At 39.4% G+C, this 14,109-nt stretch overlaps 1 protein-coding gene across 1 annotated transcript in view; it reads left to right on the plus strand.

Moving 5' to 3' along the window:
• DTWD2 (DTW motif tRNA-uridine aminocarboxypropyltransferase 2) overlaps positions 1-14,109 on the plus strand; it is a 95,659-nt gene that overhangs the window by 12,550 nt on the left and 69,000 nt on the right. The window lies entirely within an intron of this gene.

Raw genomic sequence — 14,109 nt, forward strand, 5'->3', positions numbered from 1 at the left:
AGGCACTGTGCTAGGTCCTGGGAATGCAACCATGAATAAAACAGACGTGGTCTCTCTCCTGCTTGGGGCACTTACGGTCTAAAGAAGAGACAATTTATTAAACCACCAACAGCATGATTGAACGCTCGAAGTGTGCCCAATTGTTGAAGTACTTTTCAGGATTACGCCGCCGTTGTGCTGCTGCTTTAAAGGATTTTGAGGACTGCTTTCCTTGTTTGAATTTTTGCTATTCACCTGTACTGTTCTCTTTACTTGCTGGGTGTTTCAGGATCATTTTCCTTGGCTCCCGAAGGTCTCCATCTATCACCCGTCTCACTGCTGCCCTTCACAATTTTAACTACCAAATAGTGGCTGTACTTCCTCACCTGGAATCGCTCTGCGATTTGTCATCAGATCCGACACTGTCCTGCAATGGTTTCCACTGAAGTCACCAGTAATCTCCATGGGATGAAATCCAGTGGATCCTCTTCTGTTCACTTTTTACTACACCTCCCGGCAGCATTGCGCGGCTGAACACTCTGTTACTGAAGCACCCTTCCTTTGTCTTCCATTTGATTTATCTGACCTCGCTGCCCTAGTTGTCTTTGCTTGTTCTATGCAAACTCTGAATGTTGGGTTTCTTCAGGCCTTGAATCTGGATTCTCCTCTCTTCCAACCCCACACACTTTCCACAGGTGATCTTACCAGTTTTCACGGGTAAGTTATGACCTGTACCCCAATATCTCTAGCCCAGTGATTTTCAACTTTTAAAAAATTCATGACACATATAAACTGACTACTAAAATTCTGCAGCACACCAAAAATATATGTTTTGCTGGTCTGTTCAAAAAACCCCAAAAACCCCAGGTATAATTTTGATACATTCGCAGCAGATGGCTATTGTGTTGTCTGTTGTCAGTTTTTTTATTTGACATTCTAAGGGATGGCACACCATTTGAAAATTGCTGCTGTAGGCCATACCTTTCTCTTGAGTACCAGACTATGCAATCCTTTACCCAGTGTTCATTGAGTGCTAATCACTGGTAATACAGTGGAGTCTGTGTTCATATGGAGTATTCAGTCTGTTTATTAGATACAAATAATAAACCAATAAACAAGAAACCAAATATGTAATTACAGTTTTGAGGAAAAAAGCAGTGAATCAAAAGTGTGGGCTGCTGTGACAGAAAATAGCAGGAGGGTAGCAGGAAAGATTTCTGAGGAGAGAGCATTTATGTTGACATTTGAAAGATGAGAAGGATCCAGCCAGGGGAAAAGCGTTCCTCGAAGGGGTATAGGGCACATTTGTTGGTCTGTACCACTTGAATGCTGGGAGTATCCTACTCTGGACATTTTTACTTTTTCCATAACAGGATTGTGAGACCTTGGAAGAATGGATCTTGAGTATAAGGAAGTTTCATATTTTCTAAGTGTATATGTATTGGGTTGACCAAAAAGTTCATTTGTTTTTTTCCCGTCAGATGGCATTTAGTTGTCTTTAATTTCATTCAAAACAATTTTGTTAGATTGTATTGTTACAGTATAATGTCAGCATGTGTTTTTTTAAAAAAACTTATCAAAATTGGTAATTTTTGTGTCACCATTTTAATATTGAAGATGGAAGAAAATTTGCAACATTTTGACATACACCTTATTTTTTCAAGAATGGTAAAAATGCAAAAAGTGATGTGTGCAGTGTATGGAGAGGTGCTCTGACTGATCCAATGTGTCAAAAGTGGTTTGCAAAGTTTTGTGCTGGAGATTTCTCGCTGGATGATGCTCCGGGGTGGGGTAGACCAGTTGAAGTTGATAGCGATCAAACTGAGACATTCATTGAGAACAATCAATGTTATACCATGTGGGAGGTAGCCAACATACTCAAAACATGCAAATTAATAAGGTTATTGGTGAAAATGGAAATGTGTCTTTTGGTGTATGGTAAAAACCAAATGGACTTTTTGGTTAACCCAGTATTGTAGATATTCAATAGACTTTTGAGGAGAATGAATAATTTGTTTCTGCGAGGGGCTGTACATATGAGCAAAATTGAATACAATTTATTTAAACAAGTTGTCTAACTGTGTTAGGAGATAACACTTAAAATGCTGAAAGAAAAGTGTTTCAAACATAAACCCAAGGCTAAATGTTCATGCTAGCTTTATCATGTAGTTTTTAGTCTATTTAAAACTACGAATTACAAGTGCTGTATATACTTTAGAAAAATAGTCCCCTGTGTTTAGCAAAGGTGTCTGAGTTTTCTGACCTGCTTCTCCTCTTTAATAAACTTCATTTTTTAGAGAAGTTTTAGATTTACAGCAAAATTGAAGTGGAAGGTATGGAGATTTCCCATATACCCATTGCTCCCACTCATCACAGTTTCCTTCATTACCAACACACTCCACCAGAGGGGCGCTCTTGCTCCAGCTGATGAGCCAAGCTGGCATGTCATCATCACTCGAAGCCCAGAGTTTACATCAGGGTTCACTCTTGGTGTTGTATGTATTCTAAGTTTGGACAAATTTCTAATAATGCATATCCACCATTACAGTATAGTATCATAAAGAGTATTTTCATGCCCTAAAATCCTCTTTGCTCTGAATTTTCATCCCTCTGTACCACCTAACCTGATCTGCTTTTTAAAAAAATAAAAATAACTTGCTGGAGTTTAGCTTGATTTCATTTACATTTAGTTAATATTTTAGGGTCATGATTTTAGAATCACCATTTCTGCATTTTGCTTGTTCTAGTGAAATTTTCTACCTAATAAAACCTCTTCTTCCCCCTGATTAGTTATGCATTTTGTTTGTTTTAATTGGTGAAAATGCAATTCTAGAAATATGGAGACTATGTGGTGTTATTGATGAATTATAAACATTGATCGTTTATCTGGACAGCCACATGCAAAAAAATGAAACTCGAGCACCAACTTACTCCATACACCAAAATAAATTCAAGGTGGATAAAAGACTTAAATATAAGCCGGGAAACCATTAAGGTCCTAGAGGAGAGCATTGGCAGGAAAATCTCAGACATTCCACGCAGCAATATTTTTACTGATACGTCCCCTAGAGCAAGGGATATAAAGGAAAGAATACACAAATGGTATCTCATCAAAATTAAAAGCTTCTGCATGGCTAAGGAAACAGTATCAAGATACAAAGAGAAGCAACTGTTTGGGAAAAGATATTTGCCAATGATACCTCACACAAAGGTTTAATCTCCAAAATGTACAAAGAACTCACTGGATTCCACTCAAAGAAGACAAGCAACCTGATTAAAAAATGGGCAGAGGACTTGAACAGACATTTCTCAAGGAGGACATACAGAGGATCCAGAGACACATGAAAAGATGCTCGATATCACTAGCTATCAGAGAGATGCAAATTAAAACCACAATGAGATACCACTTAACACCAGTCAGATTGGCTATCATAAACAAAGAAACAAACAACAAGTGCTGGAGAGGTTGTGGGGAAAAGGGGACTCTAGTTCACTGTTGGTGGGATTGCAGACTGGTACAACCACTATGGAAAACAGTATGGAATTTTCTAAGAAAACTAAAAATGAACGTGCCTTTTGACCCAGCAATTCCACTGTTAGGAGTATATCCTAAGAACCCTGAAACACCAATCCAAAAGAACCTATGCACCCCGATGTTCATAGCAGCACAATTTACGATAGCCAAGAGTTGGAAGCAACCTAGATGCCCATCGGTCAATGACTGGATCAAAAAACTATGGTACATATACACAATGGAATTCTATGCTGCAGAAAGGAAGAAGGAGCTCCTACCCTTTGCAACATCATGGATGGAGCTGGAAAGCATTATGCTGAGCGAAATAAGCCAGGCAGTGAAAGACAAATACCATATGATCTCACCTTTAACAGGAATGTAAACAACAAAACAAACAAGCAAGCAAAATGTAACCAAAGACACTGAAATACAGAACGTGCTGATAGGGTCCAGAGGGTAGAGGGGAGAGAAGCACAGAGTAAAAGGGGATGGACTCACATGAATAAGTATGAAGGACACATGGACAATAACTAAGAGGGGGGGCGGAGATGGGAGGGGGTGGGGAGCACTGGGGGGGTGCAGGGCTGGGAATACAAGAAAGAAAACTGTACTTGAACAAAAGTTAAATAAATTAAAAAAAAACTTTCTCTGGGGGGGAAAATTGATCGTTTATTTCATTTGGCTGTTAGGGTTTTATTAGTTTCATGGGTGAAGTTCTTTACATGTATGCTTATAGTAGTTTTATTGTTTCTAAATATATTTTATTGATTATGCTATTAGAGATGTCCCATTTTTTCTCTGCTTTATCCCCTTTCGCCCTGCACCCCCTCTCCCACCAGCATTCTTTTTTTTTTAATTTTATGTATTTATCTTTAGAGGGGAAGGGAAGGAGAGAAGGAGAGAAGGATCAATGTATGGTTGCCTCTCATGAGTCCCCTGCTGGGAACTGGCCTACAACCCAGGCATGTGCCCTGACTGGGAATCGAACCGCGATCGTGTGGTTCACAGGCCCACGCTCAATCCACTGAGCTACGCCAGCCAGGGCTCCCACCAGCATTCTTTCACCCCTTAGTTCATGTCCACGGGTCGTACATATAACTTCTTTGGCTTCTCTATTTCCTATACTGTTCTTAACATCCTCCTGTCTATATTGTACTTACTAATTATGCTTCTATTCCCTGTACCTTTTCCCCCATTCTTCCCCTCCTCCTCCCTGCTGATGACCCTCCATGTGATCTCCTTTTCTGTGATTCTGTTCCTATTTTAGTTGTTTGCTTAGTTTGTTTTTGTTTTTGTTCTTTTTTTAGCATCAGTTGTTGATAGTTGTGAGTTTGCTGTCATTTTACTGTTCATAATTTTTATCTTCTTTTTCTTAGATAAGTCCCTTTAACATTTCATATAATAAAGGCTTGGCCCTGTATATTTCTCCTTATTTCACTTTGTATAACCTGCACTTCTTCCTTTGTTTTGTGTCTGTACTCAATCATTTCTGTGAGCATCCTCATTATTAGTGTTTTGAACTCTGCATCTAATAGGTTGTCTGTCTCCTCATGGCTTAGTTCTTTTTCTGGAGTTTTGATCTGTTCTTTTATTTGGGCCATATTTCTTTGTTTTGGTGCACCTGTTAACATTATGAGGGGTGGGTCCTTAGGTATTCACTAGGGCGGGGCCACCCACTTTGCTGTGTTGTGGCCCTGTATGTGGGGAAGGGGTCAGAGAAGGAACGGTGCCACTTGCTTGGCTCTCACCCTGCTTTCTGCCACTTCCCCCACTACCCACAAGTGAGTTGCACCTTTCTGGTGCTGATTTGCAATTGGGTGGATTTGTGTATGTTCTAGGATCCCATGGGCCCCTCGAAAGGACTCTTTTATGAGACTGGCAGTTTCTTCCACCACCCCAACCCCCACAGGTTTTTATAATCGGAGGTTTTGAAGCTTTCTTTCCTGGTGCTGGAACCCTGGGTTTCCTGGTCTCTCTCACTCCCTAGTTGTTCCTCCTAGTTTATTGACACATAAATGTGGGACCACTCAGTCTTCCAGCTGCTGCCTTGCTACCCATCCTTTCTGCCCTGGCTGCCCATCTCCACCCCTCCTACCAGTCTGGACAAATGTCTCTTCTTTAATTCCTTAGTTGTTGGACTTCCATACAGTTTCATTTTTTGGCCGTCCTGGTTGTTTTTTGTTATTAAATTTGTTGTTGTCCTTCTTTTGATTGTGAAAGGAAGCAAAGCATATTTACCTATGTTTCCATCTTGGCTGGAAGCCTCTGCTTATAAGAGTTTTAAAATCTAAAAAGCATTCTGTCCTGACTGGTGTGGCTTGTCTGGTTGGATTATCATCTAGTAACTGAAAGGTTGTGGGTTCAATTCCCACAACCTAGGCACAGACCTAGGGAAAGATTCTGGGTTCAGTCCCAGTCTGGGTGCTTAAGGTCCCCAGTCTGGGCATATCCAGGGGGCAACCAATTGATGCTTCTTTTTTGCGTGGATGTCTCTCTCTCCCTCTTTTTCTAAAAAATAGCCTAAGATGAGGATAAAAAAAATCTAAAAGCATGCTTAGATTTGAGTAGTCACTAAGTTACAATTATTTGGCTACTTATTTAAAAACAGTATTCATTTCTCTAAACTCATTACTATAGTTGTTACAGCCTAGAGAGGTTAAAAAATTGCTTTTGTTCAGAAAGTGTAAAGTCATTTTAACTTCTCAGCAAACTCATGATCTTTAGAAATACAACATATCTTACCCATAAATGGAGTAATCTTTAAAAGATCCCCAATTAGTTTGTTGTTGTAAGCTGCAGCGTTCATAAAAAGAATGTCCCCATTGGAAGGAACAGCCTATACAGTGGTACAGTGTACGGAGTGTGATGTATTTGGAGAGCGTGATGCGTGTATTTGGCTGGCGTGATGCGTGCACTGGCTCACAGTGCCTGCGGTGTCATGGATGAGACAGGAGACAAATTCACTTGGACTACCAAGTCCCGTGGAGGAAAAGGGATGGCACGGCTATTTCCTCAAGCGGGGGAGCACCTCAGAGCAGCGTGGCCTCTCTCCCTAGGGGAGAGTGCACTGACCCTTGCCTAGACAGGCTTGTATTGGGTTTAATTTGCACAGGAATTTAGGTACAACTTACTAATCATTGTCAGGCAGTAAACAGTAGATAGTATACAAAGAACCATTGGGCTTCTTCCAAGTCAGGGTCTATTAGCTAAAGGGCTACAGGGCTTTGGGAAAATAAACTCATTTCTTGCTCGGACCTTTGTCACTTAACTAAAAGTGTTCTTAGCAAAGCAGGCTTCACAGGTTTGTTAGGAATTCTTTCTTATGATCACCTCAGATTCCGCTCTAGCTAGGCAAAGGGCTGCACGGCCTTCCCCATCATAGGTTTTCAGGCTTAAGTGGATTAGAGCCAGGAAGAGCTTCTCCCAGAGGACATGGGGACTGGGCTATGTCAGAGTAGCCAGGGGGTGAGGGTCCATCACTCCTTCTTTGTTTCAGCCCCCCAAGTCCTTCCATGATGGCCTCCCAAGTGATCATGTCTGGCTTAGGTTGCCCCCCTTCTGAGGGGTCTTACCCATCATGGACTAATCAACCATGCATTGGGGGCAGGGGGAGGAAGCAGAGGCAGCGTTTGCTACCAGAGACAAGCTTTGTCTCCTCGTGGCCTGCATTCTGGAGGTTGCTCACTCAGCCTTATCTATGGGAGATGGTTGCAATTCCTGAAACCAAGCTGAGCAGTTCTCAGCACTGGCAGACACGAGGTGAGAGACAAGGCTGCAGAGATTAGTGGTGGTTGCACTGGGAAGGGCCAGATAAGCTGTGTTAGGTGGTTTGAGTCAAATGCAAGAACCCACTAAACCAGTTACTGAAGTATTTTTATATTGGATGGGGGCGACAAGGTTAACTTCTATAAATGGCTTTTAGGTATTAAAATTCATACTCCATTCTATTACAGATGCACGCTGGAAGGTGACACAGTGGTGAAAGGGTTGACTAGGAAGAGTTAGGACCTCATTCCAGTAAAGATGCTAAACATCTTAATTACTCTTTTATATCTCCCATGGATATCGCTCTGTGCCTGAGGACAAGATGTAGAATCTGCTTGCAAATCATTGGTGATAAAAGTAATGGAATAGTAGCTCTAAGTAGAGTATTTTTTTATCCATCTGAAAGAGGGAGAGCACACACACTGACACAGCTACACCTGGAGGCAAAATTATTTCTCTCTCCAATATTTTCTTTCTTAAAAGTATAAAGTTGTAAGGGTTCTAATAAACTGCACTGATGTAGTTAGCATCCATTTATTAAGCACTGACCATCTGCAACTTACCTACTGGGCCTAGGTGTTTTATTTATGACATTTCTTGTAACCACACTTTAGAGATGATATTGCTAAATCATGAGGAGGTGGAGGTAATAAGTGAGCAGCAGAATTGTGTCTCCAGCTCCAGGGCACTTGGTTCCCAGCTCATGCAAGCACTTGACCTTGCTCTACACTTCACACTTAGTGAAGAAGACATATGATTTTCTTTGCAGTGTACTGGTAGTCAACAGTTAAATGGAGCCATTGAGCCTGCAGGAATATCTCTAATTTCTGTACTTTTTTAAGCTGAAGTATGTTTACTTCGAGCTTAGACAAGTTGTCTGAACTTCAGCACTCTCTACCTCTTCTTTTTAAAAAATTGAGATGTAATTGAAGTATATCATATTTTTAAGTTTAAGGTTTATAATGTGTTGATTTGATACACTTATATATTGCAATATGATTATCACTGGAAGTGTTAGCTATCTGTGCATAATTAATCAATGCCTTAAAAAAAGATTTTATTTTTAGAGAAAGGGGAAGAGAGGGAGAAAGAGAAGGAGAAAAACAATGAAACAGTGTGTGGTTGCCTCCTATACACCCCCAACTAGGGACCTGGCCTGCAACCCAGGCATGTGCCTTGACTGGGAATTGAACCAGTGACACTTTGGTTCACAGGCTGGCACTCAGTCTACTGAGCCACTCCAGCCAGGACTTAGGCATTTGTTTCTGATTCTGGGTATCATTGTGGCTAGTCTGCCTGTTTGGCAGGTAAAAGTGAAAACTGGTAATTCCCAAGGCAGTTTAGAATAATTAAGATAGTTGAATTGTTAACATTTTGAATTAAAAAACAAACTGTTTTGGTAAATTTAAAATCAACTAGGTTATTGATGATAATTTTTAGGGTAAAAATTTAGATAATCTGCAAATTTAATTCTTTGTTCATTTCAAAAATATTTTACTCCCAAGAGAAATTTATTAAGTTAATGTGTCCTTTTCTGTTAATATAGAAAATATGTTTATTTTTTGAAGTAGTTCATTTGTAATATTTGTAGAAAGTGAACTGATTTACACATTGCTTTGCAAACTAGTAGTATCTTTGAAGTTGAACAAAGATGGTATATGTCAAAAGGGATTTTCTTCCTTAAACTTAATGAAGTCTCCAAAGAAAAGTGACCAATTTTAAAAATCACATTAGAGCTTTCTGTTTGATTTCTTTTCCCCAAGAAAAATAAGAATTATATCACTACTCTCTGATAGAAGTTTTCTTCAAAGAGCATCAAAGCACATTAATTCTTTGAGGTATGTTTGCCTGAAATTAATAATTTATAGTTCTGTTAGTGCTTATGTGTGAGAAAACATATTCAGAAATTGTATAGTCTAAAATTTGGCATTATAAAGAATTCATAGGTTACAAAGTGCTTTTGCATCTACATTTTTATTCGATATATAAGATAACTTTGTGATTTAAATAGTTATTTCCTTTTATAGACTTTCAAGGTCAAGTGACTAGCAAGAGGCACAGCTGCTGTAGCTTTCTTATTCTTATTAGCACACCACATAATGATTAATACTGAAATTAGTAGTGTGGCTGCTTTGTTCTCCCTTTGCATATAATAAATGTTTTGAGTGAAGTGTTTGCCTGTAATCCATGGATTCTTTTATTTTCCTTTGTCCTTGGCCACCTTAATTATTTGGGGGATGAGCAGTTTTAATTATTGTCTCTTTTTAAGATGGAGCTTTTATCTCCCGAGTCCTTTATCTGCTTTCAGTCAGCTTCTCATCTGCATTAGTGATTTCTCACTTTTCAGTTAGAAAGGCAAACTTGTCAGAGGGGGGAATTGGGGAGCTGGCTGAAAAGGTGAAGGGCCTAAGAAGTGCAAAAACGGTAGCTACGGAACAGTGGCAGAGTACTGATCACAGCACAGGGCATCCAGTCACAATATCGTAATAACTGCGTGTGACGCCAGTTGGGTGCTTGGAACACTGAGAAGACCACTTCCTAAAGTACATGATTTTCTAATCACTATGCTGTACATCTGAAATTAACACAGGAGAAAATTGAATGTCAACTGTAATGAAAAAAGAAAATGATATAAAAAAGATTGCTGTTGAGAATTTTCTCCTTCTGTTGAGTTTCTGTTTGTTTGCTTACTTTTGATTTTCTCTATTAGATGCCTAGTGAGAGGTTGTGGGGAAAGAGGGAGCAGTGAAGTGAAGTAAGCATGGAAGGGCGCATTCCATGAGTCCCGAAGGGAAAAAAGGGGGAAAGGTATGGAAATGAGTCCCCTTGCAAAGGGTGAGAGGGACTGGCCTGATGGAAATGTGTCTGATCTGTTTGCGTGGACATGTTACTTGGCAGGCTAATCTTTAAAAAATTATGTTAATATATGCATAACATAATATCATTTTAACCATTTATAAGTATGCAATTCAGGAGTATTAAATACACTCATAATATTATGCAACCATTACTATTTTCTATGCCCAAAACTTTAAAAACATTCCCAACATAAGCTCTGTACCCATTAAATAATAATTTCCCATCTCCCCTCCCCCCCGTATCCGATAACTTCAATTCTGTTTTCTGTTTTTATAAATTTGCCTATTCTAGGTACTTTACATAATCAATCATATAATAACTGTCCTTCTGTGCCTGCAATATCACTTCGAATGTTTTCAAGGTCTGTCCATGTACGAAAATTTTGTTCCTTTTAATGGCTGAATTGTAGGTGTGTGCCACTTTCATTTACCTAGTATTTGCTCTCGTTTGTTCATGGCCCATTCATACATACCTCAGAGTGCCCTTGCTGGGTTATATGGTAGTTCCATATTTAACTTCTCCTGTGATGCCAAACTCTTTTCCATAGAAGCTTCAACCATTTTACATTCCCAAAAGCAATGCCCAAGGGTGTTCATTTCTCCACAAAGTTGATGGCACATAGTTAACAAACAGGGCATATATGTGATTGTTAATGTATTGTACTTGAGATTGCATGTTTAAAGCAAACCCCCAAACAGAAGAAATCACGGAAAGGAATGCGGTGATTACCGTTGCTGTAGCAAAGCAACATGACTTTTTAAAAATTGAGGTGTAATTGACATATAACCTTATCTTCGTTTTAGGTGTACGATATAATGATTCAATATTTGCATATGTTACAAAAAGATCACCGTGAGCCTAGTGAACATTCCTTACAGTAAGTAAACATTTTTTTCTTCTTGTGATGAGAAATTCTAAGATCTACTCTCTGATCAGCTTTCAGATATGAAGTACAGTGTTACTAATTACAGTCATTATGCTGTACATCACCTTTACCCATGTCCCTTTTTATCCGTTTCTCCTACCCCTCACTCCGTAACAAATTATAAATTCTTTGAGAGGATAATCTGAGGTAATATACAGAAATTACACAATGGTGGTGAGGACTCCGTGATTATTATTATTTTATTATTATTACTTGAAATGGAAGCGTTGGGATTTGGATAGTAATTGATTTAATTCTTTTTTTTTTAAATTTATTTATTTATTTATTTTTAGAGGGGAAGGAGAGAGGGAGAGAAACATCAATGTATGGTTGCCTTTTGTGCATCCCCTGCTGGTAGTTAGCCTGCAAGGAACTGGTTTGCAACCCAGGCATGTGCCCTGACTGGGAATCGAACCGCGATCGTCTGGTTCGCAGGCCCGCGCTCAATCCACTGAGCTACGCCAGCCAGGGCTGGATAGTAATTGATTTAATTCTTAATTTAAAAGTAATTTTAGATTTAATGAAAGGTTATAAAAATAATACTGAAGTTCCTACTTACCCTTCTCCCAATAACCCAGTATGGTTGTTGTACATAACAACAGTGCTGTCACGAACTGTAAAGGGTCTGAGGTTTTATCTTATCTGCAGGTGGACATGTTAGCCTGCCAGTTTCATGGGTGCTGGCAAAAGACATGAGATTCTTGGGTCAAAGACAAAGATTTTTTTCACTCATGGCACAGCTCCTAGTGTGAGCTTCCCATTTGACACTTTCCCTTTCTCTCTCCTCCTACCCTAAGTCCTGTAGGGGTTTCACAGAGGGGCCTAGGTGGATGCTCTGCACCCCGTGGTTTTGCATCCTGGCTAAAGAACCCTGAGTTTAGAGCGCCTGAATCTTTTGTAATGGTTGCAAGCAAACCTGCCCTTTGCTCCATTTGGAAGACATCTCAGTTTTCAAAGGCAGTTCGCCACATAAACATCTTTGAAAATATAGTTGAGAACAAAAGCGTAGCTATTTCTGTATGTCATGTGACAATGTTGATAAGACATACAGAAATGCAAAGGACCTATGGAGAGTTATCTCCTAATGAGTTGTTATCTAAACTAAGAAATGAACATTGATTCAATGCTATTAACTGCTTCAGAATCCATCAGCTCTCCTACTACTGTCCGTTTGCTCTGGTCCAGGATCTAACCTGTGTTGCATTGTCATATCATCTCTGTCTCCTCCAGTTTGTGATGGCTCCTCAGGCCTTTCTTGTGTTCTCATCATCTTGATGAGAAATACTCTGAAATATTTTGAAGAATACTCTTCAGAGAGTGTCTCTCAGTTTGGGTTTGACTCGTAGTTTCTCCATCATCAGAATGAGGTTATTCCTTTTTGGCAGAAATAACTACAGTGTGACATGTCTTTGTTAGCACAGAGGTATGTGATGTTGCTGTGGCTTGATGGGATGAACCCCAGTCACTTGGTGAAGGTGGAGTCTGCTGAGTTCTTTACTGGAAAGTTATTCTTTTCTCCTTTGCAATTGATAAGTATATTGGAAAGGGGTTATTTTGAGACTATCCAGATATCCTGTTTTTCCTCCAGTTTCTGCCTGCTAATTTTTGCATCCATCAGTAGATCTTGCCTGTAACAGTTATTGCTATGGTGTTCTAATGATAATTTTCTACTTACATCATTATTTTTACATTTATTGATTAAAATTTTCCATATGGAAACACAGTTTCTTCCCATTTATTCAATTTATTTATGTCTGTATGGAATTATGGATATTTATTTTATCCTTTGGGTTATAATTCAGTGGTACTGTTATTTATTTTGTTGCTGAGATTATTCTCTGGGGCCCCTGGGAGACCTTTCAGTTCCACTCCAGGACTCTTTTGACAGGCTTACCTTTTCTTGAGAACTTGCTTTCTGGTGCCCTAAGATGGTCCAGGCCACCCTGTGTTTATCCCTGTCCCAGACTAAGATCTGGGCTGCAGGTTTGTCCATTATCACTGGGGTATTGTGGGTAGAGCTAGGGTATCTGTGTATATATCCTGACCCATGTGTTCTTCTACATCCCTGTGTCTGTGTACACACATAGTCCAATATATGTACCTACATATCATGAATACCATACATATCATAATACATATCATATCATCGAATACCACAGGGTTCATCCTGGCCTTTGTTCCTCCTTTATTTGTAACTTCTTCCTTTGACAGTGAGAAACCTTGCTCTCAATATCTATGGCATTTTCAATAGCATATAGCATATTCCATTATCAATTTTATAGCATATATGGCATATCTTTGTCATATTATTTGCTTAATCCTAGTATGAGGAGACCCCCCAAAACCCACTTTATTTATAAAAAATTGTGTGTGTATTCTTACATGTTTAAAATTCAGTCACCTTCAAAGGGCTCTCCATTTGATTCAGTATGCCTATTGAGATGTTTTTTCCCATTGCTCAAAATAGTCTTTGTACTTGTTGATTTTGATGCCTTTTAGTGCTTCTGCTATTTTTGATTCACCTCTTCCACACTGACAAAACGTTTCCCTCTGAAACTTTTTTCATCCAGAGAAACAAACAAAAAAAGTCACTCAGAATGAGATCAGGTGAATAGGGAGGCAGGTGGGGCATGACATTTTTGGTCAGAAACTGCTGAATACTCAGTGCAGTGTGAGCAGGTGTAGTCATAAATCCCCCATCAGGAAATGGGCAAATGCATTGAAAGAAGCTCTTCAAAAAAATCCACTGAAGCCAAATGCAGCCTCTCACAACAACACCAGCTGGTACACTGACATAGATGGGTTCCTAGAACACTCACCTAGCAGGAGATGCCTACTACAAGGGGCCCACCCTCCAAAAGATAATTCTGTTTTTTTGTGTGTTCTGTCCTTGTATACATATAACCTTTTCAGAATTATAACTCATACCACTGTTACTGATTGAATTTTAATTTGTAATTCTAGAGAACTACTACGGAAAACAGCATACCAGGAGATAGATTCTAATGGTGGTTACTTTCATTAATTTAATTAACTTCGGTATAGCTCTCAATTGTTTTCTTTCATA

Source organism: Sturnira hondurensis, unplaced genomic scaffold (genome assembly GCF_014824575.4).
Source record: "Sturnira hondurensis isolate 20B ecotype Veracruz unplaced genomic scaffold, ASM1482457v3 Scaffold0001509, whole genome shotgun sequence".
Taxonomy (NCBI): Eukaryota; Metazoa; Chordata; class Mammalia; order Chiroptera; family Phyllostomidae; genus Sturnira; species Sturnira hondurensis.